Raw genomic sequence first — 25,398 nt, 5'->3', positions numbered from 1 at the left:
TAGAACTCTAGTGCTGAGATGTGCATTAGGAAACTGGGAGGATCCAAATTCAAATCCTTTATCGTTTTCAGTAGTTACCGGAGGAGATTTTTGCCATGGCTACATGCAGCATGAAAACTTCTAACGAGGTGGGAGGATGAGATTTGGAGACTCTTGAGTTGGAACCTGAGGCACTATTCAGGCAGTGATTATGCAATTGTTGCGTAATATGGAGAGTGCTTGCATGAATAATCTTATTAACATGAGAGTTTCACAATCAGGCCCTTGTGGAACATTGCGCTGTTCAAAATCATCTGTATTTATGGTGGAAAAATCAGCTGAATCACCATTTAAAAAAAGAAAAAGAAAAAGTGGTCTCATAAAGATAGTCTTTCACAGCAGGGATTAGAATGTTAGAAGAAAGAATAGAGGAACATATTTTTTCAATTTAGAGATCTAGTAGGAAGGGTTGGTTATAATAGTTTTGCTTGAGAAAAGGAAAAGATGAGGAAAAGATGTAGATGACTACTATTAATTGTCATTAATTTGCCATATCTGAGACTGTGAACACTGGAATACACAAATGGATAAAAAAGGGAAGAAATTCCTGAAGAACTTGCAAATCTGTATTTGCAAATAATATAAAGTGCCAGAGGTAGCAGATGTGAAAGGATTCCCAAACATTTGCCAATTTTTTGTGCCAATACAAAAGCAATAACCAGAGCAGCAGGTGCAGCCCTTGTGTTCTCTCTATAAACCCTGTGGCTGGGAGTAAGCCCCTTCTGCTGGTGCTCTCGCAGGAGCCCAGGCTGCCATGGAGCTGGTTTCTGTCACAGCAAGGCAGGCAGAGCAGCAAAACTGGAATTGCCATGCAAGTGGCTGGAAAAACAAAATTATTTCACGTTGCGTTTTGTTTGTGTTGAGTGGGAGAACACACACTGAGCAAGGGCGGACCCAGGTTGATCCCCGGCTGCTTGCAGGGTGAAAGTTGCGCTCTTGGCTGCAGAATTTGCATGCCACCTCCTTCACCTTTGCCAAATATACAGCAGCTGAGTGTTTCTAAGGTAGCTCTGCACAAACACAAAAGCAGCAGCAGCAGCAAGGCTGATGCCAGCAGTGCTATGGAAAACAAGTCACTGAATATCTGATATATTAAATTTGAACGATATGCCAAAGTAGAAACAAACCTCTGTTAGGCTGGGCTTTTTCTTTGCACCTCCTGAGGGTTTAAGGGTATGGAAAATGAGTGGGTCTATAAAGATGCCTCTCCAGGCATCAGGGACAAGGCAGAGTGACAGCTGAAATTTAACTTGAACTAATGTTGCCAGAAAGAATTTGAATGCTTAGGTGATGATAGCTAAAGAATTTGTACAGTCATCTGTGCAAAACGTCTGGGAAAAACTATAGCTAGCTAAGGAAAGTTGTCTGCTTTTATCTCATGCCACAGCATTTAAAAAAGCAAATCTGATGCCCTAAACACCAATAGCTGCAGAATACTGGAGCCTTTCAAAGCCAGTTTGCTTCTAGCTGGATTTATTCATTAGGTTTGTAAATCTTTTGGCATGCCAGAACTTCTTACTTTTTCCAGACCAAATAGAACTGATACAAGACAAAGAAAAATAGTATTTTTATGATTGTTCCTATGTGACAATCCAGGATTAATTCTAGTCTGGAGGATAACCATCATGCAGTCTTCCCTGTTCTGGATTTCTCTGATCCTGTGCATAACAACAGTCATCCAGTAGTCTTCTGCATTTGTTGGTTTCTTGGATAAACATACGGCAGCTGAATGTAGCAGTGACCTTGAGGTTTTATTTTTGTGGGAAGATAGGTCTGGAGAACGTGTTGAAAGTTCAGTTCATTTTTTCCTACCCAGCACACTTTCTTAGTGCTTTCTAGGGTGCAAATGGAGTTCCCAAGGTGCTCTAGGAAATAAATCTGAAAGAGCTATTAATGGCATATCCCTCTACTTTAAAATATATTTATATATATTAGCGTGTGACAATTTGTATTTTCATTTGGGAGGAGAATGAATAACTGAAGAATGGACAAATCTGTACTAATATCAATGCAATTGCATTCAGTTTAATACATGAGAAAATGTCTCAATATAATGAGAAGCTACAATCAAAGCCCAGCAGGAACGTAGGTTGTTGCATCAATGTAAAGTAGAAGAAAAAGCAAAAATGAAAGTTTCCAATATATACCAATGTGTTCACCTGCATCTACTGTTCTTTCAGTTATGTTTTTGTTTTGGTTTTGTTGATGTGATAAGCAGGGTGCTGTCCCAGCGTGAGGTGAAGCACTGCACTGAGTGGGAGAGTTTCCTTAAAGTCATAGGGATTACTTCTTTTGCTTTCATTCAAGTATTTATGAGATGTCCTAATGCAGGGCTGTAGCTGCTGGATGAGCAGCAGTGAAACCTAATATCCAAGATTACATTATCCATTTTTTGTTCCTTGTCTGCAAGGCTCTGCATTTGGCTTACCAGAGGCAAGTGGCTATTATTCTGTGTGCTTTAGCATGCTAGTTCCTAGACCTGTCTGCCTGCATCTCTGAGGCAGAGTTTGCTTTTACACTGTGCCTGTCATTGTGCCTCCTGCAATGAAAGCAGACCTCTTGTAGCTGCTACTTTCTGCCCCTTTCCCTGCAGCACCAGTTAGAATGACTGCAGTCACTGCCAGGAAGAAATACTTACCGGATAAACCAAATCCCATGGGTATTTAAAAAAATACAAACTTGACAAGGTCAAAAATTTCCAACCTCGCCCTTGACTCAGTGAATGAAAGCTAACCTCTGCCTTCTACGGTCAATTATTTTCCAGATTGTCACAATATCCAGGAGCCTCAGCTTTTCTCTCGGCTGCTGGTCCAAGCAAGAAGGAGGGAGACAAGCATGAAATACTCTTTCAGTGCCCTTGTAAAATGTAGGTGCAATGTAGACATGTATCTCTATGAGGGAACACACTATAACCTCTTGTCCCTTTTCAGCAGAATAAAGTTTCATTGCATCCTTTTCCTGCCAACAGGGCATTTTAACATCTGGTTTTAGGTAAGAGAGAGCAGCGTTTTGTTCTTTTAGTTCTCAGTATTACACTGGGTACAAAGAAAAGTCTTCCTGTGGAAGTGTGTGTATGTAAAATAAAAACCAACATTCAGAACAATGCATTGCATCTTTGTCTTAGGGAATCATCACCCAAACCATTCAGATGGATCTTATAAAGTTGCAAGAATGGGCAGCTAAATACTGAATGAATATTGCTGACCACTGTTAGTCGTTGCTGCTCTAGTAACGGAGAAGTGGGGTGCAATGGGAGATTGCAGAATATGGGGGCACAACAGCAGGGCCCCTGGCACAGTGAGGCAGGACACTGCAAGTTCTGAAGAATAGCTTCTCTTCTCTCCTCTGGTTGGTTTCCCTAGAGTTCAGATTGATTGACAATGGGTATAAATCCTTGGCTAATGAAAATAATGGCACACAGGAAAGGCTACCTTCCGTATTGGAGCTTCGGTAACAAGGCAACTGAAGTTATGCATTGCAAAAATGCACCTTGAAACACTAATATAAAAATTTACTATTCAGGGCAAATTTCTATCATAGCATTTGTGGTTATGGTGACTAACAGAAACATCTTCATTTTCCTTAAAGTCCATACGAATGTTACACTATCTGTCTCAAAATTTCCATTCTTATCCTGCCCCACAGGTTCTCCATGTTCAAACCACCCTAATTATTTGGTGCCTGAGCACTTTATGAAGTACAGTTTGAGAATTTTATCTCACTTTCATATTTGTTGATTATTTTTTGAGGATGGATAATGATTTTTCTGATATCACATAGTTTGAGTAAGAACATAAATGGCTAATCAATCTTTAAAAAGGAAAAAAACACAACAAGGATAATAAATGGTGGGCTATATTCCTCAGGCATAATACTAACATGTTTACAAGGCAATTAAGCAGGAATGAGAGAATCTGAGATGTTGCCCTATAAGTTATGGAAGCATCAATCCTCCTGTTTTTGAGCTGAAAGACTTTAGAACTGCATTGCTATTTCATATCCATTAGTACTATTTCACCTGTGTGTGATTTGAGCAGGGCTGGGTCTTTCAATTCTTGCTGGCTATGCACCTGGGGAAAAACAAGAAAGAGCTCCTCAGATGAGGCAAGTTTGTTCACTGATTTGTAGTGTTGAACAGTACTTTCTGTAGATAGCGCTGAGTGCTAAAATAGACTGACAGGAAGTTTTTCCAATGAAGTTTTTGGTTTCATATATTTAGAAGCAACTTAGTTACAGTAAAATCTCCAGAACTAACTGCATTTAACTGATTTGACAGTATTAATTCTTTATGGTTAAATGGTGTAAAATGTGGATTGTTTCTACTATACTAATAGTTAAATTCTTTAAGATCCTGAAAGATAAGCTCAGAGAACTGATTTCTGCATATGTCTGTCAGATCTTCCAGTTAATTTTAAAGCATGTTGTTCAACAAATATTTCAGTTTCATTCTTTGTGCTCCTCAGAGCACTGTCTTGCATGTGTAGTCTAGATTCCAGGAAAACAGGACAGCTTGCAATGGAAAGAAAGAAATTGAATGCATTTTTCTACTCAATATCTGGAGACAGTAGCTAGGACACCTGATTTTTTTTTATTTTTTTTTTTTCAATCATAATAAAAAAGGGTTTGAGTAATTCAGATGTGTATATGAACTGAATATCAGCTATTGGGATGTTATCTTCATATCTATTAACTTAGATTTGAGAAAAGGATATATATATATTTTTATGTTTGGACATGGAAATTTTCTTGAGGTGCTAGCTAACAGCAACAGAGATAAATGGTAATGAGCGCAAACACCAGAAGCATATGGAAAGGTTTCCCAGGTGCAATATCAAGTAATGTTGTTGAAGTAGCTGAGCTTCAGGCTTCAAAGACAAGCAAGTAGACATTCCAATTGTATCCCCAAGGGATGAAATCAACTCTTGAGAAATTCTGACATTCCAGACGTAATTTCTGACTCTAAATCTGAAAACATTTACTAAGAGCAGATGTTTTAGGTGATGATACCTGTCTTGTGAAGAGGGGAACAATTTAAGACTCTTGTGAAAGAAAAATAATTTTCTTGAGACACTTGTACTTTTTTTCAGTGCAAATGTGTCTCTTTAAAATCCCAGTGGATTTCAGCTTCTCTGTCAAAAATTGAGAATAGCACTGAGACATTCTACACAGTGATTCACCAAATGAAGGGTTTTTATCTGGCATTTGACCGCTGAAAATTAAAGATATGTTGGCTCTCTGAAGGTTAACCATTCATTCCTGGGTTTATCATGTATCAAAGAACCCAATGTGGCTATGGTTGGAAGGGACCCCTTGAGATTCTCTAGTCCAGCCTCTGCTCAAGCAGGGACACCTACAGCACATTGTCCACAACTAAGTCCAGACAAATTTTGAATATCTCCATAGAGTGACACTCCACGAAATCTCTAGGCAACTGTTCCAGCATTTGCCAGCCTCAAAGTGAAATAGGGCTTATTTTGGATTCATAAGCAATTCCGTGTGTTTCAGTTTGAGCCCACTGCCTCTTATGCTGTCACTGGGCACCAAACAATCTATCTTCCTTATTCCCTCACACCAGGTACTCATGGGATCCTTTGTAGGAGTTCAGTCAGTAGTTTAGCACAATCATTATACTAAAATAATAGTTTGCCTCATTTAAAATTTATTTCCCATTGCAACTCCAGTAGTTTTGAATTGGCTCAAGCAAGGCAGGTAACAGGTAACTGTGCTGGCATTTGGTGAATGAGACATTGCAAGAAGTGTATAAATCCAAAGCAGAAAACTTGTCATTTCAAAGCTGTTTTTGTCCAGAACTCAAAGCATTTTCCAGATGAGATGAGGTCATGCAAATCTGTGGTCATGCCCAAAGCCAAGGAGCAGCTGACTAGAGCTGAGAACAGCTTTTTCATTAGTCCTCCAATCCAAACAAGCCTAGACTCGAGGCCCAATGTGTTTGTGTAGTATCAGCTATCTTCTTGGAAATGTTGCTGACATGAGCCTGCATATATACATCTTTTTTCTTCTCTTTCCCTTTGCTCAGACTAGGAAATACTTTCCTCAGTGAGTGTAAATCTTCTGGTTGCGCCTATGAGATATCTGCAAGAGCTCAGATCCCACTCTCCACTTCAAATATCTAGTTCTCTGATTTTACCTCCTTGATGGAATGCTAAAGACAAGAAGCAGAAAATTACCAGAGGAAAGCTGTTGTCTCCTCACAAAATGAAATAGGGTCAAACAACAGGCAGACTCTTATCCAGGAAAATGGATTTGTACAGTTATAAGTTCATCCCTCAGTTAGGCTGTGTGCTAAGATCTGTGCTTGCTCTGAGTAGGTGAGCAAGCTCCAATGGCAGACTGCAATATGGCAAAGGACAAGAGCTGCTCAGGTATAGAGGTGGAGTTTACTGTTTTGTAGTGCAGATGTTCCAAGAGCCACACGGAATAAGGTGCACTCAGGTCTCTTTGAATGCAGTCACTGTGGATTTCTAAGGGAAGAATAAGTGAGAGAGAACTATTGCTTTCAAGCTGGTCTTCTAAAGGATGCCTTCCTCTTTGTTTCAATAGCAAGTCACCTGGTCAGAAAAATCCTGGGCAAAGCATGCCTGTGAGATGAATTGCCTATACAAATGCTGGCATCTTCCTGCAGCTGCTGCCCTATGCCTCTGAGCAGGTGCAGCACAAGGGGGCTGAGGCTGTAGGAGTGGGCAGCTCTCACTGGGCTGCTGCATGCTGCAAGCAGCTGCTCTGTCTTCTCACAAAGCCTTTAGGGTGTGCATGCGGGAAAGCTCAGTTTCCAAACAGAAGCAGGGTGTATTTGTCTTAGAAAATTAAGGTAAAACATAATCAAACTACCAAACAAAAATTGAACTGTGGGTAAATAACAAAATATGTACAGAACACTGTGAAACAGATGAAGGAGAAAAGAACTAAGTGTCTGTATGAGTTCTGAGTTAGAATTCCATTAGAATAATCATTTTTAAAGGCATCTATTTTCTTTACAATCATAAGTTAATCACATAATATGCTTCTGACAGGTAATATGAATGTGGAAAACAGCTCTAGCTTTTCAGACTGTCAAACAGACTGATAACCCACACCAGTGAGTTCACCCAACCTGTCTAAGTAGAATGCTGTTTCACTGACATGTGCTACTTACTGTTACGTGTTCCTATATTGCTAAATAAAAGTAATTATGTACGTATAATTACATATTGCTTATTAAGCACCACAACTGCTTGAGCATTGTTAAGCACACTGAGAATCTATTTATTGTAGCACATTTTTGTTAACAATAGCTGGGGAACTGGTACTCTAGCTCCTTATTAGGACAGCATTAAATGTGAAAATTTTGGGACCAAGGAGAGATAATATTTATGTTTGTTTAGGTTTGTTTCCATGGTACTTAGAATAGTTACTATGGGAATAGAAACAAATTGGTAAGTTACCATTACCCACTAGTATCAGTACAACAGGAGGTTTTGTTTTTAAAAGCCATTAATCTCAACTTCAATGATTTGCCCAGAACTTTTTTCTTGTTTAACTCTTTTGTTTACACTGAAAAAGAGAAAGGAGAAAAAATCCCTGATGGAATCCATTACTTGAAGTTATATTCAAATGAAAGCACAGAAGGTGGCTACAAGACAGAAAGGAAAAATGAAAAATGCCTACAGTAATAGATCCAAGTAAAGGAAAACAGAAATTTAGACTCTGATCATTCACCACGCAGATTATTCAGAGTAAGGGGTGTGAATGTCCTACTTATTAAGGACAAGGTCTTCCTGCTCTCTCATTGCCTTGACAGTGTGCACACATGCACAGCACACAAGCAGTGTTTTAATGTAGAATTGCATTAAATCCGTACAGACAGAAGTGGAAGAAAGTAGTCGTAGGAAATGCATAAGGCAGCAGGGAAGGGGAGGTTGAATTTTACACAGCTGAGTTTTTCTTACGAACGTTCTAGAGCCACAAATGTTCACAGTTGTAAAATGTCACAGCCAGATTAAACTGCTCAGCATGTTCAGATGTCTTTAGTAACTGGTGTACTTTTTCCTAGATATTTTATAACATTTGAGGATAAACATCAAATGTTTTCTTGTTAATGCTCCCCATAGGTCTGCAGAACTGTGAGCTTTAGAGATCTCTATCACCCAGCCTGTGGTACCTGGATTCAAGCACTGTGCTTTGGATGTTGGGCAGCCTGTGCAGCTGTGCTTTCTAGGGGTTCCAGCAGGATCTCACTGTTCTTGCAGAGCTGGCTGCTAGTTGAATTCAGACCGTCTCATCCTGGGAACAGCAGACAAAATTTATGCTCTGAATCATGACCATGCTCTTAGCTCCCTTATCTAGAGACATTAAAACCTCAAAACCCATGTAACTCTAAAACTTCTAAAATCAAGTCAGAGTTTCAAACTAATTGTTTGAGGAAGAATGTATTTTTTCTTTTTTTAGCCCCATAATGTTTGATGTCTGACTTGTGACTTCTGGCTGCAAGGGACCAGCCATACACTGAATTTCTATTAGTAAACCATCATAGTTTTTCCTAGCCACACTCACTAATAAACAGTTCTATTCTGCTTAAAATACACTTTTGGAAGAGAGTCACTTTCTGCTTCACAGTTTTTATCTTTACAAAGTACAATTATGTTTTAACCTGACATTAAAAAGCACCACCATCACCACCACTGTGCTTGTGCTGCTGCAAGTAGTCCCAGGGAGAGCACCAACTCTGATCCCACCACTTGATCCCAGTGGCCTCCAGCAGCATTTGGGAAGGTTACCTGGTAATCAGCTGTACAAACACTGTACCTGGCCCTTTCAATCACGCAAACCTTGCATCTACAAACCTAAAAGCCTTTTGAGTAAACAAACATCACAAATAAATACCGGAGTGGGGACTGCCCCAATTAAACAGCTGTAAAAATATAATATAAATATTTAAAAGATTTACCTTATGACCAGGCTGTGAAACCACAGGGAAAGCATATGCAAGGCACAGTTAGAGCAAATAATACTTTCCATTCAGCAGTACAGGCAAAGTCACTTGCAGGCAAGTGTCTAGGATTCTGGTTGTTATATTTAACAGTTACTCGCAGAAAAGGCAAAGTCAAGCTCTCTTCCAGGGACACTGTCAAACAACACGAGGCATCATTAAAAATATATGGTCTTGGCTTGGAAATCTGATTAATTAGTTTCGAACCATAACAAACTGAAAAGCGTGTTTATCTCAGGCTTCATATTTAAGTGATATCTGAAAGTATTTACACAAACAAAAACAAATTCAGAGCAGTTCTCAAAAGAGAAAACTGCATTCAAACCTACTTATAAAGTTATCTTTGATAGCTGGTATGGATTTAGGAGAAGAAACAGTACTTTCTCTGCAAAGTGTGATGATATTAAGCAATTAGAAGAATACATTTGCAAGAAACTGATTTTATATTTTAAGTATGATTGGTGGCATTATTGTGTTTGTTTCTTTAAAAAATTGTAGAAGTTCATTCTATACATAGTTTGTGTAGAATATTAGAAGTTTAGGATTAGTGTAGGGATGTCAGTTAGACATTACTTGGTTGTGTGAATGCTAGCTGCTATAATTTTTCTTACAGTAGCATTTTTCAATATATTTTAATATTTCTTGCTTGGACTATTCCTAGTAATATTGGCTTTTCTCATGAATAGATTTAATCAGTGGAATTCCTGTTTGAGTTCTTAGCATGCACCCTACCAGGGATAGGACTGTCAGCAGATAAATATTTAACTCACAAAAGGTGAATTTTAGGTATCTCGCTGCCCTCTAACTAGTTCTAGCTCTGATGAATAAGGTTTCGGTGATCTTGACAGTAGAGTTTAAGACATAGAATCTCAGTTAGGAGGATATTCTCCCATTAGTGACATAAAGTGCCACTGTTCAGAAGTGAATTCTTTTTTTTCCGCACACAAGATGAAGAGATTTCAGACAAAACTATTTATTTTCATAAGAAAACACTTTCTGGAAAAAAGTATTTTAATGAGGCATTCTATAGTAAATGTATTCTTTTGAAATTAAGGAGTAAGTAGTAATTTGTCCACCAAAGATCAAGTCTATGTGCTTTTGAAGGTTCACTTTACAAAGGAAGCTGGATACCTCCTCTCTCCAGATTTGGAATTAGTGTAGAGAACTAAAAATCAGATGAATAACTGATGTATTTAAGCAGTCGTTTATTTGGGATAATATCAAGATCATGCAAGCCAAATAGTATTAGGACCTTCACATAGCAGACAGATTGAAACTGACATGACCAAATGTCTGAATAGAGTAGCTTCAGTACTGCTTTGGGAATCAGTTACTGCTTGTCTGTGTTATTTATTTTGACTAATATTGTATTCCACTGGAATATTTAGGTTATTTTTTCAATTGTTTTTCTAACAGTTGGCAACAGAAAATTAAAAATCACCATATTTGATTTAGCTTTTCTTTGCAACAATTATTTTCTTTTTAAAAGATTTTTATATCCATTGCATCCTCTGATTTTTGCTGTACACATTTTATTTTTAACTCCTGAAAGTGACATAAATCACCTTATTTAATGAGAAGTTGAGTTTACAATTGAAATTCTATGAAGAGTCACATTAATAAGATACAGTATTTACTGTCTGGAGATATTTTCATAGAAATTTTCTCATGTTATCTGAGAATTGTTAGACAGGAAAAGTGTGAATTCCTAGCTATAAAAAATGATTTGAAGAGCAAATGCATATTATTCCTGATTTAAGCAAGGATATTGTATGAAATCCTTGGACCCCTTAGAAATAAATAGAGACAGGTCTTGATTAATCTGGTATGAAAAGCAGACAACAAATTTCAGACTTTATCTTAACACAGATGAAGGAGTTATGAGAATGATGGCACTTCATCTGAGAATGTGCTACACCAGCTTTTGGATTCCCTCATTATTAGCAGGTAGGCTAAAATTGCTTATATAGCAGGGTTATAAATATTGTACATAGCTTTGCTCAACCAAACTAAGTTGTCTCATTTACTGGTGAAAGTTGATGTGCTATCTAATATACAAGCTGCTGGGAATAACTTACTTTTCCGCTTCATTTAATTATATCTAATATCTGGTAGTGCTACAACACATCTCTAGAAAGTATGTGTTGATAAAGCAATAAAATAATGACAATAAAATTAAAAAAAATATTACTAGGCCTGAAGTTTTATCAGACAATTCTACAGGAATAAGTATTGCAAATTGTATTTAATAATGAACTACAAATAGTGACAAACATACTTTTCTGTACTACCAATCCTGATCATTAATTTTCATTATAAGCTAATTGTACAGATTAGATTCTGCAACTTAAACATATTCATCAGTAACTTATGGAAACTTATTAGCACTTGGAGATTTTTTTCTCGGTCCACAGTAAAACTTGCACTAGCCAGAAGTGGGAAGACTTTCCTGTACATCCTGAGTATTGGCGGGGAGTGTAATATAATTGGTTTAAACCCTCTGAACTGAAACATACTGTATTTAGGATATAAACAGTTCAGAAAAATGTTATAAGATATTGGCCTGAATTTAGCACCATGGGAATGTCTGGAAATTTTTGTAAAGAAATCTTGGGAAACAGCAGAAATCAAAACTGCCTTTAACCCAAGACAGAAGTAATGTAAAACTCATGGTTGTTTTTTTGTTTGTTTTTCCATAAGGATTCTGATCAGCTATTTCCTAAAGAAAAATTTCTTTACGTGGAGTTTGCTCTTAGATACCATTAGAAAAGCAGGGGGAAATCTCTCTTTTCCTGTACTGAGGCTTTCTAATACATGTTTTTTGTTAAGCACTATCAGTCATTGCTTGGCATGCATGCTTCTGTCCTATCACCTGTTTGACACGGGAACCCTATTACGTGAGTCCGGTGGCAGAAACAACATGATGGGTAGCTGTATTTCTTAAGCAGGTCCATTGCCTTCACTGATATTGCTCTCCTGAGTAAAAATTCCTGTGAGTTCATCCTTCCTGTGTGTTAGCTTACCTTAAACCTTCATGCCTATATTTTTATTTCACAGCATCAGACAACAGTCCCATAGTTTTAAGCACATGAAACAGAACAGTGAGTTACGTTAATACCTGTCTGTGGCACATTTTTTCCATCTTTCCTCCTTCTCATACTGAGCACAATGTTCCTGCCCATTCCCCCAAAACTCATAAATTTAATAAGAAATAAAGAGCTTTTCAAGTTGGAAGCAACTTTAGAGTTCAAATTCATTCCAAAACCTTTGCCTTTGTTACATTCCTCAGTTGCACAGTAAGAGGCTCATTTTTGGAGGAGATGAAGAATGAAATAAAGTACAACTCTGGCTCAAGCTCTAGGCACTGAGACTATTGCTGATCCCTGTGGGTATGGACTACTTGCAACAGCTATGAATGATTTCCCAACTCTTTCACTTTCTATTGTTGTGTGAAAAACATACAGAAAGCTATGTTCTGCTGAATCTTTTAGGATCTCACCTTGATTTTTAATTGAAAATTGATCAAATTTTGAATAGTCCCAATGTTTATGTACAGAACTTTCTGATAAGAACCTGGTGAATAGACTGTTTTGTTGTTCTCCCTTTCACATTCTTCTCTCTGTTAGTCCTGTTTTCAGTTTGCTTAATCTCACCATAACTTTGGCCATCATTTACATTTTAAGTCCTGTACAGCCAGACAAGAGATTCCATAGAAATTAAATTGGGAGGAGTTTCCTTTTCTACCAGTTTTAATACGGAAACTCCATGAGGGACAGGATTTTTTCCAGTCAAGCTATGAACTGAGAACAGTATTCTTGTGTTTTGCATCACAGCCAGTATAAAATGATAGTGCAGACAAATCTTCACTGGAAGGGTAGTGGATGGTGCAACATGAAGAATAAAATCAGGACAACCTTTCGTCAGCACTGTCACTCAGTTGACAGAGCTTGGTAGCATTTTCCATTCCACTCTACTTACAAATCGATGGCATCAGAGACTAGACAATGTAAAATAAAAATCTTCCTTGTTTTCCAGATAAGTTAAACAGTTACTGAAAGAATGAGAATCACACAACAGCCACTTGACTTCAGCCAATTGTTACACACAAAAATGGCCTCAGGCAGTGCTCAAGAGAAAGCCTTTATGCTCATGTACATGTTTTGTGAGGTAGAGAAGTTTGAATCCTGGCTAGCAGGGTACAAACTTGGTCCTTCTTCCTCTGGAAAGAATAATCTCTGTTGAACTCAATGGGAACTTCATAGCATTTGTACTGAAAACTACTCATTTTACTCATTAAACTTTCCCTATTTCATCTGTTGTTAGCCTTAACAAGTAAATCTGAGAACAGAAGCATTTCTGATGTGTAAATAAAAGAATATAAAAATAGAAATTTTAAAATGGAATACAGAAAGTGACTGGCCTAAAACCTATTTGAAAATGATGCTGAGTACAGATTAGTAAAGATCACTCCTTTTAAAATAACTTGTTTTCAAGTATATAATATTCTAATTTATCTATGCTGAATTAACGAAGTAGTATTTTTCTTATCTTTTAATGTTCATAATTTTAGATATTTAATTGATTTAGCATCTCTGTCAGTGTGAAAGCGCATTATCCAAATGTCTCTCAAACACTGGCAGTCTCCCCTTTTAATATGGTTGTTTGTCTATATTAATTAAACAAGTCACAAAACTTTATCTCTGGGTTATTCAAAAATTTTTGGTTTTGGTTGGTCATGGGAGTCAAATGTTTTTTATTTTTATCTTCTGATTTGGTCACTCAAACATTTTTAGTACTGTATTAGTGACTGAAGAAAGTTTAAATATCTCTCAAATAATTTTAAGACTATGTTTTGCAAAATTACTTACTTAAAATAAATTAAATTATATTCTGTAGGTTAAGGTCATCTCAAATAAACCAGCAGCTAATTGATGTCTCACAAATGACAAATAATGAGATATATAGAAAAGGAGAAGATGATCTGTTTGGATTCTCTGACTAGCTCTGTTAAACTAGTGTGAAGCACCTCCTATAATGCAGAATAGTTCATACCCTAAAAAGAATCTGGTTTATTTTGTTTCAGGTTTTTTGGCACTACTCTAATAATAAAGCAGCATTTCTCAGCTGTTTCTCGTTAGTCTCAGTGCTAGCTACTTTCCAGATAAATGTGAACTCTCTCCTGAAAATGAGAAAAACAGTATCATGACACTAAGGCTGAAGAAATAAATCTTCTGCTGGAAAATAAAAACAAAAACAAAACAAAACAAAAAAACAAAAAACCACAGTCATAATTAATCCAAAAAGCAAAAAGCAAAATTTATTACTTTCCAAAAATGGCAAGGATTCAGCAAAATATTTCATTATCTACCAATTTCAGTATCCACTAAACTTTAAGTATAGCTCAATGTGAGACACTGCCCTTTTTCAATGAATGGCAAAGCGCAGTAGCTTCGAGAGAAGAGTGACATTTAATCCTTAAATTTATACTTCTGTGCATAATTATGCATTTGATGAAAATAATCTGAAGTATTGGATGTGGGAGATAACCTTTCATTTAGGTTTATCAGCTTGAATATTTTAGGCTCTCTGGACCTCCAAACACTCCCTAGCCAGAACTGCACTTTGCAGAGCACATGCAATGTCCTGCTGCATGTGGCTTGTTACACTTTTTACTGATTAGTGACATTGCTTTTTCAGTGTTCATTTGTTTGTATGAAAGGCTTCTTGTCCAGGAAGTATCAGAAAGAAGGGAATACATCTGAAGAAATAAGAACAGCCTTATTTTTAAATTACATGGACATGTAAACAAAATGTTCCTGTATGAAGCACAGCTTCTCATAGTGTGGGATAATTGTTTCAAGGCAATCAATGTATGGACAAAGTAAAACATATCTAAAATGTATATAGAAATGTTACTTGAATTTTTTTTACTTTCTGCTTTGCACAGAAATTTTTTGTTAACTTACTGGTAGTAACACCAAAGTGCCATCTTTTCTCCTTATAATAGACATGGGCTCACAACCACCTGTTGTTATAAAATTTACTATTCACAAAGGATACTATAAATACAACCAGTAGAGCTGACTGGAAAATAATTTTCAAAAAATAGGCTGCATTTAATATTTTGCATTAGGAAGAGGGGAGACCTTTTTAATCATATTTCTTTTCAAGTAGTTTTGGAGGATATCAACTCTTCCAGTAAGTTGGTTTTGATTTTTGTAGTATTAGTTTGAATGTACAGGAAGGAAGGCAGCACTGAAATAAATCTAACTAAATGAGGCTACAAAGTGGTATCATATCTAAACAGAAAAGCATTATGTGTACTTCTTGCTCAAGCCATGATATCTTCACTGCACATAAAATATTTTTCTATTCAAATCAACACACATGCAGAAACACCTGTATATCAGTGCCATTCAGCTGAGAATACTGAGCACATTTTTGGTCTCATGTGGAGCAAATTAGTGTATCTCTATCAACTTCACGAAAGCAATTGCTGTTTACACCAATTCAAGAATGAACCTCCTCTCTCTTACCTAGTCAATATCTTAGCATATACTCTTTTCCTTTCTATTACTTCCTCTCCCCTTTTTGGATAGTCTCTTGCTTGAAATCATTATGAATTGTAAGATGGATAAACGGCATAAGAGTATTTCTTAAATAAAGGTATTTGCATGTTAAAGTCATGGATTGTGGGACAATATTCAGTGAAATACTACACACAAATCATTGAAAGGTTTCTAACCTCTTCCGATTAGTCACTTTCAGCTTAAAAGCATATCAGAATTTGTTCTTAGGTATGCTGCAGGAAATAAATCCTTACCACTAGCAAGGCTGCAGCTAAGCTCTAAAGCTTTAACACTGGACCTCTAAGTGTCTATGAAAAGGTTCAGCCAGCAAGATGAGGATAGCAAACAAAATAAACAAACAAAACAAAACAAAGAAAAATAACATACATTTAATTTATTTGTAGTATGGCTCTGAGTCAGAAATACAGGAGTGTAAGAGATTGAATATGCTGGGAAATGCGTGCCTGAAGATAACTGGATGTTAAAAGATTATTTGAAAATGAATAAGGATGCAGGTAAACATTTTTTTGCAGTTTTTCCTGTTTGTTCCTCCTAGAAAATAGCATGAAAGCAGTCCACATTAGTAAAACTGAATGTGCTCTTTGTTGAAGATACCAGTTGCGTCCATATTCTTTGCCTTTTTCACATGTTCTGATTTCTTTGTAAACTCTCCCAGCTCATTTTCCTTGCAAGCAGTATTACTCCTCCATGTTCAACTTAGGATGGTACTACCTTTCCCTTGCTTTTTACCTTTTATCCCACCAACACTGTATGGAACAGAGATCTCTTACTCCTTCACAGAACATATGAATAAATAAATGAATAAATAGAACAGCTTCTGCACAGCTGCATACAGCTCTACTTGCAGAAGTAGAGAATCCTTGAGCCAAGGACAGGGAAAGAAAACTAGTATTTCAAATACCAAAAGAAAGAAAGAAAGAAAAAAAAAGCAAGCCATCAGGACTTTTGTAAGCTTGTTTTAAAGGAAAGTGGAAGATGAATAGTGTCAGTCAGTCACAGGTTAAAGCAAACAGGAAAGCTTTACATGAGAACTAGTATAGTAATCTGGGGTAGGAAGACAAGACAGCATGGAAAAAGCAGGATGAAAACAAGCAATAACCACTAACCATGAGAGTACTACAGTGGCAAAGAAAGAATAGGTCAGCAGCGATATATGGTCTTAAAGTGGCACAAAGCTGGAAAGAAGGTGCAGATACAGTACAATACAGGTTTTGAAAACTAGAGAGACAATTCTGAATGTTTTTTAAGATATCAGCAAACTGCATAAACTGGCAATACCTTGAAGCACTTAAGCTATTCCAGAGTATGCAGAGTATCTGTGTGCATGCTCTCCCAGAATATTTATTAAACCTGCCCTCACAGGGAGTGGGAAGCTCAGATGAGCTTAAGAAACCGTTGGGTTAGAAGAGCAGGGTGGTGCAGGTTTCCTGTGGGGATGCGTGGAGGAACTTGCACGTTCCCCATCTGCCCTCTGCCTTGCTCAGCTCCTTGCTACTGCTCTGTTTCAGGAGCAATGCTTTCCTTAATACAGAACACAGATTGTGTAAGAAAAAAAAAGTCAGGTCTCATCTGGGGTCAAACCACACACATTTTTACTGAGGCTCCTCTCTACGTGTCCCTCAGATGCCACAATATCAGCAGTCTAAGTCTGTATCCACAGCAAATTGCAAATTAATGAGATTCAACAGTACCTATTTTTTCTCTTTTAGCTTTCCTCACCCCTGTGCAGGAATATGTTCAAACAAAAAAAGCACGAAAGCAAAACTAAACTGAACTGAAATCAGACACCCCCTGAACTCAGATAGCTGTGTCCTTTGTTCACAATTCGTTGATAGCCCTCCCCCTACACTAAGCTGTATTTTTCATTCTCAGCAAATCACAAAAGCAGATGCTTCTTTTGACGTGTAGAGACAAATCTCACATTTAGAGGCTTTCTCAATTTGTGTTGGCTAATGTAACAGTTTTTATAGCTATATTCTCAATATTGGAGAAACATTCTTCTCTGACTTTGATTTCTTTTCAAAACATCTTACAGAAAACACAAGTGGCTGTTAGCTGTTTTACTTTCTCTTCTGTTAAGTTTATTTTAAAATTAGCATGAAATTAATTTAGTTATTATTTTAGTTATGTTTTTATTTGTTTTCAGTGTGAAATAGTTGAATCTTCTCTTTTTCTCTAAAATTGAGAATCTGAAAGCAGTGAATGTACCACTGGGACAGAAAGTTGATGCACTGACACTTGCGGAAGCTAGTGGTTGTTATCAGTGCCACAATGAATGTACTGTTGCTGCAGTACGTTCCAACCTCAGCCATGGAAAAGGGCCTCATTGTAACCTATGTAGTGTACAGACAAGAAACAGGAATAGATAGCGGAAAGGTAACCTTCAACAATAAGAGATTTGTTTTGACTCCTTGTTTGCCCTTGTGCAGTTCACTCTGACACACTGAGCCAGCACAGAGCTGACAAGCAATGCTGTCTGGGTGGTTTCAGCCAGGGTGTTCTCTCTGAACATGGTAATTCATGGAAACATAAATGTGTAGCTTTAGATTAGCTCACATTACTATTTGAGCTCAGCTGAACCTCAGTGATGAGCATTGTAGCACAGAGCTTGACATAGGTTAATTTATTTTCATATTTGACTTGAACACCCTCCTCTTACTTTGATTACTAGTAAAGAAGCAAGGGAAGGAGAGATTCTCATATGTGTGTAGGGCAGGAGTGAACTGTCAGTGGTTTGAAAACCTGTTTGTACAGAGAGCAGAGAACTAATGTCTAGTACTGGTATTAACAGTGCCTCTCATTTTTCAGTGTAAAGCATGTGTGTTCATTTGTAACGTAACACATATATATTACAGAGCTATTTCTAATATACTTATTGGCTGGAATCAGGTACATGCTCATACCTCTGGCATGCAGTATGCTGTGTAACTCTGAGGGTGTGAAAACATGAGGAAGGCTTTCACCATTTTGGCAGGTACCTCAGATTATTTCAAATCCATGTAGAAGGTATAGGCCTTCATTTTTAAAGGCCTCAGTCAGAGGAGCAGATGTGGTAACTGCATGGCACTCAATTTTTCTTCCCTGGAACGATGAATGGTTGAGATGACCTTGTAGTTTCAAGGAGTCTACAGCAGTGATTTCAGACCTGACACTTAGATCAATCACTAAATCATTCCCCTTAGCTGAACTGACTCATTGCCTATTTGCCCACCATGAAGAAAAGAAAAAAGCAAGGTCCTTTGATGCCCCTCTTGTATTTCAAAGCCACTCCTGTGTAAAGGCTGCCCTACACAATATGCTATCCATATATACCAGCCAACTTTTCTAGTACAGAAGCTGCATGTAATTTAATAAATGATTCCAGAAGCAGCAGGATTAATTAACCTACATCTTCCCCACTCAGTAAGCCAGCCCACGACAGCTCTGACAATATCGATAGTTCTCCCCATATTCCTAGTGCCCCATTTCTCCCCCACGATATTTACTATTTCTCCTTACCTCTACTCCCCATTTCATGAACCCCCAGCTAGACTCCTACAGTCTCATGTTCCTGAAATCACTTCCTATCACAATGCTATGCATTTAACCTTCGCTCCCTGCTGTTCTTAAGACCCCTCCCACCTTTCCTGTGTCCTCACTTATATGTTTCAGGTTTCTGCTGTGATGAGTAAAGAGTACATATATTTGTGTTGGTTTGCAAGCTGTGCTGATCAGTCAGCACACATACACTTGAACTACTCAGCTAGCCACTGCCAGCAGGATGAATAAAGCCTCCTTTCTCCATTGTTTCCTCAGAGAAAGGATTAATATGGTCATTTTCCCTCCCCTACCAACTCCTGATTTTCATTAAACTTCTCAGAGAGGAAAATTTTTGAGACCTCTGTCCCAAAGGCATTGTCAGATGTGGTTTCAATTGGTTGGCAAGTTCAAGATCATTAGGGTCGGGATTGACAGACAGGCTGGTAGCATGGTTGTGGGTTTTTTTTGTGTTTTTTTTTTTTTTTACTTAGAAACAAGGCTTAAAAAGTGGGTTTGACAGTGTAATTAATACAGGGGTTTGTGAGCAAAATAGGCTATGCTGACAAAAGTACCTTTAATACAATAGCGATGTGTCTGCAGTAAGACTTTTGCCAGTACTGAATTTTCTTAAAGGATTGTGCCCTCAGTATCAACAAAAATGCATTCCTGGTCTTATTCTGATGAGCAGAAAGAAATACCTGCCTAGCAGCAACAACCTGTGCTGCAGAAAACAAATAAGGGCAGTGATTGTTCACATACTTCTTGCTAGAGGACATTTATGCCATTTGTGATCATTAATATAAAATGGTAAGTTTATATCTAAAGGAAAAAAAAAGACAATTTATCCACTTTCTACTGTTAATATGCAATAATTAGTTTATACTGCTGGCTCTGTGCTGTACAAGTACTAGATTTATGAATTTGTTGTGGTTGCCATAGAATGTCTTTGGCTTTTCCTCAGAAGGCATCTGTGTGCCCAAAGAGCAACCATTAAAATAGTAATATATGAGGATATAAATTGCCCACAGTCCAAAGAGAAGTCTTTAGCTCTCGCTTTGTGGCCAGTATCTCCTCGTTACTTTTCCAGTGGGAAAACATCAAAAACATCTGTTGTTCACAGAAACATTGAGGTTGCCAACAGATCTGGAGATCTCCTAGTCCAACTCCTGCTCCAAGCTGTCACCAAGAGCAGGCTGCTGGGGGCCACATCCATTTGTGTTTGACTATCTGTGGGGATGGATGGTCTCTCTGGGAAACCTGTTGCAATCCTTCTTGCCCTGATCACAGCACTCCTGGTGAGACCTCACCAGTGCTGAGCAGAGGAGAATTCACCTCCCTGCCTGACGAGCAATGCTTCTGAAACAGCCCAGAGTTCTACTGGCTCATGGTTAGCTTGTCCACCAGGTCCTTGAGACCCTTCTTGCACGGCTGTGTTCCAGCTGGTCATTCACCCGGCTCCTCCCCCATATGGGTGCACAATTCCTGACAAGTGGCAGGGATTCCCTAACGCTCATCAGGATATGCTGACCTGTGCAGACGCATAAACCTGGGCAGACTTACAGGTTGAGCACGCTCAGTGGCTCTCCTCTGGTCACAGAGTATGGTGCAGTATGAGTCTGCCCTAAGGAGGATGTCGGCAGGAACAGGGAAGAGCAGAGGTTTGTCAGGTAGAAGAAAAAGGGGAATTCTGTACAATTAAAACCTTTAGCTACAGAAATGCAGTGTCTGAAAAGAAACTACAGATCAAATGATTTACTGAGTAACTTTAATCCCTGTCTGGCAACAATTTTCAGTTTTCCCTAGGAAGTGCTTTTCAACTGTGTATACCTCAGTTATTCTTTCTTGAAATGTTCATAGTCTTTACCTGCTTCACACGGGTGTTGTGAAGCTTCATTAATTAATGCCTGAAGATTCTAAAATAAGAAAGTGCCATATAATTGCAACGTTTTCTTTTTATTAATTCCACAAAAGCTATTTTGATCAGACTCTTCAACTGCAGAGCCATCAGGAGATCTCACAGCAGGCAACTGTGGAGGTAATTTTTCCTTCACTGAATGGAGTTAATGATTGACTGCTAATAGGTTTATCCCATTAAGAAGGGGGAGAAACAGGGTTTTGCCTGATGTGGAACAGTCAAAAAAAAAAAAATATCCAGTGCAAAATAAAACTTGCTGAATCTAAGTGACCAATTTATGGCATGCACTAGATCCCAGGATTGTGAAGTTTATATTTCTGTCTTCAGATTTGCTATGAATTTTGAGCTACGTTTTGCCTACTTTCAATTCTCTGTTAAGAAAGAAACCTCTATGAAAACCAAGCAACGAAATCTATCCTATTGCTAACAGAGTTTTGCAAAGTAAATGTTTATAAACCTTTCAGATGAAGTTAACGATGCTTATTAAAATGTTAAAAGCGGTCATTCACAATGACTTCCATTTTTAAGAAGAATTTTATTATCACGCTCTGCTCTGTGAATTAATGTGCAGCTTAGTTACTTATTTGGTTTACAGTAAACGTTGACCAGATTATATAATTTGTTTCATGAAATATTTAGAGGTTTTTGAAGTAGTAATCATTTTTAAAGTCTGCAGTATCTACAGTATCTGTGATAGTGTGAATCAAGCCCTTGAAATAATTCCTAACATTGATATCCCTTTCTGTATTCCTTAAAACCCAAATTTCCTTACACAATTACATTTATATTAGATTTTCTTTTCACTGAATTATTGCCTCTTCAAGGTTTGTGAAACTTGCATTTTTATGGCCAGTCACAAAGGATTTCAGGGCTGCAAGTAGGAGCACGCCATTAATAACTTCAGGGAATATGCAGCCAGATAGACTTTATGCTTACTCAAACTTGAACTGGGCTAGGACAACAAGCTATTATATGACTGATATTACATCTGAGTAGAGGAGGAATTAGACTTTTGAACCATATATGTATGGCTGTGAAAAATGCTAACAGTTAATGTTAAATGCTAGCATTTTCTGGATGCTTTGAAAAAGCATGCCTAATTAAAAACCTTTAGAAAGAAATATTGTGTGTGCAGTATGACTACTAAGCTTATTCAAAAAAGCATAAGCTTATTGATAACACTAGGCCTTACATATGGATCTAAATTTAAACATACGTTGTTCAGTATATAAGAAAAGACTGCTGAATCAGAGATGTAAAAAGCGAACATATAATTTTGGTACTAAAGACTTTTTCATTTACATGTTTTTGAGGGAAAAAATGAGAGGTAGATTTTTCTTTTCATTCTTCATAACACAGAGAGCAACAGTCCATCCTCTTATCACCTCTAGCTTTCCTCTTCTTTCCCCTTCTCTTTCAAAAAATCTCTTTATACGTATATAGACATACATAGATGACAAAAACACAGTTACAGGCCAAAAACTTACCAAGGAACTCTAGGACAGATACATAAGTTGTAACTACTTTTATTACTAGAAAATAATAAACACAACTTAAAACTAGTAATGTTTAAAATTTTCAGTTGCACAATTACTGTAGTGCAAAAGTAAGAAATAACTACATTTTTTGGTCCTACACTTTGTCATCATCACTTCAAGTTTACTTTTAACTATCTCTGACCCTCAGACAATGATACTACTGTATCTCAATACAGCAGTAATTGAAGAGTAAGTAATCTGTTCCCTGAGTTGTTACTCAGGTTCACATGAACTGTGAATGTAAATATATATATAAGTACTGAACAATTTTCCATTTCTTAGTTACTTAGATTGTGATTCTTTACAGAACTACAAATGAGAATACACTAGTGTAAAACTGAAAATAAAAAGATACTCTCATAATCACTAGTGTATGAATTACACAGCTTCAAGACAAAGCTATGTGTTATGTAGCTTGTGTAAAATCACCAACCCTCATAGCATTGCAAGTGGTTAGAGTGAGGAGTGAACATTAGCCAGTCTATTTCAATGTAACCATATGGAGGAAAGTGCCTTGATATGAACGGTAGGAAGAAAGAACTGTTTGAAACTAGACAAGGAGAAAATAAACTCAGGTTTAAGAGAAGTTCTCTAATGTACCCAGAAGATAGCAAATGCTATATTAAGTATTACTTTTGTTATTCATTAACTTGTTAGAATGAATGTAAATTTTAACAGATATAAAAAGTTAAAAAGGAGCTTAAAAAGTATCAGGTGACAAAAAAAACTTCAAGAGAAAAGGAAGATATATCTTTATAGAACAGGAAAGCAAATAGGTAATGGCAGAAGCAGATAAAACCTTCACTGCCAGCTTTTATATCTTCTCAGAGGTGTAGTATGACCAGTTTTTTAACAAAAACATTTTAACTTGAGAAGCAGAAGAGAGCATAGCTCTTTAAAGAATAATTAGTCAAAATTCGAACAGACAGAGGAAGTTCACTCCCAAGTACTTAAGAAAACTAATCAAAATAGTCCCTGAGCAATTAGTGACTGCTTTTGAGACCTTGTGGAAAACTGGTAAAGAACGAACAGAGAACCTGCCTTTCAAAAATAAAATATGTAAAAATGAAGAGCTGAGTAATTTCTACCCTCCCCCAACCCCCAAAATACCGTAAAACTGTGTATTTATATGGAGCCCTGATCTTCATGGAAGACAATGATGAGATTAAAACATAGGTGAACATTTATGGAAAAAAAAATCTATCAAACCAATCCATTTTCCTCTTTTGTCAGACTATGGTAACTGATTCAGATAAAAACAATAGACGGGATATCTCTTTTAAAAACTGATTTTCTGGTATTGCTTTCCCAAAGTGTATTGGAAAAGAGTGGTTCTGAAGCAATGACTCTAATGGGAATGTACAACACAGAAAAGCCAGGGAATTTCAAATAGAACAGTTCAGTGTGAGCTCTTAGAACTTTTTTTTTTTTTTCCTAAATACTATGTTGGACAGTGTAGTACAAGATATATTTACATCTTTTGTGGGTGACACCAAAATACAAGGATTTCACTGCACACACTTTCAAAGACAAAGCTGTGATTCATAGTCATCTTGATAAATTGGAGAATTGGCTTGGTGTCAAGAAGACTAAAATCAATAAGTGCAGCCAAAAAGAGAAGTTGTGAAGTTCAGAAAACGTTGTAAGAGTTATAATGGATCACAGTTTAAGTTATGAGCAAGAAGTGCAATGTTGCAGCAAGAAAAGACAGCTCTTATTTTTGGGCTTTTTGATTATATCAATGGCCAGTAAATAATAGAGAAATAAATTGGCTTTACTTCTGAATTCTCGTTGTTCAGAAATTGTAGCAGATTATATACTAATGTCCTAGTAAACTCTTTAACCAGCAGTTTTAAGAACAGTTTAAGTATGTTAGGGATGTTTTAAGTATTCTTGATTCTTCCTTCGTGCAGGGAGTTTGACTAAGTGCTCTCTCGAGATCCCTTCTAGTCTTATGTTTCTGTGATTTTAATTTACAGGGAACTCTCTGAAAAGATCTGGGTCATTCCATTCATTTTTACACATCAAATGAAAATCTTGCATATACATGAATAATTCCATAAGCTAGGATATAAAATATTTTAAAAAACAGTCTTTAGTGCTGGATAAGTTTTCATCCTATTTGCTTAACAGAACTTGTTGTCAGATCTCTCTTTGTTACAAGAAAATGCTTTGTCTAAAACTGATTTATGAATCTGAGGTTTTTATTCTATGTTCTCTAAATCATATTTGGTTCAAATAACAAAATAAAATAATGATGACTCTACCTTCACAACTATAAGGAAAAGAAAATTCTATTTCCTCATTATGCCTTGTGCAGTTCAGAGTGGAATTATCTGGAGTTCTTACAGGATGCTAACTTGAACTAGTTTTTAAGGTTTCCTGTAGATGGAAAGCTTGAAGAAGTTATGAAAATTGCTTAAAATTCACCACTTTCTTGTCTCATCATCTACATGAGTAGGACTCTTAGACAAACTGTCTTCTAAAAAAGTACTGACACTAGAGTTTCTACTGTTTGTACAAAACAATAGTTTCACAAAGACATTAAATTTAGTCTTTACACAGAGATGAGAAATCACATACATAGCTTACAATAGTCCATTTTGAGATAGCTTTCTTGGAACCTGCACACACAAATGAACCTGAGCTTTGGCCCATGCATTTTTTCTGAACTACAGGAAGGAGTGTACTGTTTGACAGTTGCATCCAGACTTTCTGCCAATAATGAAAGTAAGAAACGGCGTGGATTTCACAAGAGGAAAGACAGTTTATGCATAATAGAGTCCGGGATACCAAGGAAAACATTCTTGC

General features: G+C 37.1%; 2 long non-coding RNA genes across 2 annotated transcripts in view; one reads left to right on the top strand and one right to left on the bottom strand.

Annotated features, from left to right (window-relative positions):
* LOC146543860 (uncharacterized) overlaps nt 1-25,398 on the top strand; it is a 110,236-nt gene that overhangs the window by 17,010 nt on the left and 67,828 nt on the right. The gene's annotated exons all lie outside the window — the stretch shown is intronic.
* LOC146543861 (uncharacterized) lies at nt 1,410-9,113 on the bottom strand. The gene is made up of 3 exons (XR_014884765.1): nt 8,984-9,113; nt 8,198-8,319; nt 1,410-4,109 (listed from the first exon to the last, which is right to left on the bottom strand). It is a non-coding gene; the product is annotated as an uncharacterized LOC146543861 (long non-coding RNA).

The sequence above is a fragment of the Meleagris gallopavo genome, chromosome 8 (assembly GCF_905368555.1).
Source record: "Meleagris gallopavo chromosome 8, MGAL_WU_HG_1.1, whole genome shotgun sequence".
NCBI lineage: Eukaryota > Metazoa > Chordata > Aves > Galliformes > Phasianidae > Meleagris > Meleagris gallopavo.
This window is presented reverse-complemented; position numbering and strand designations above follow the sequence as displayed.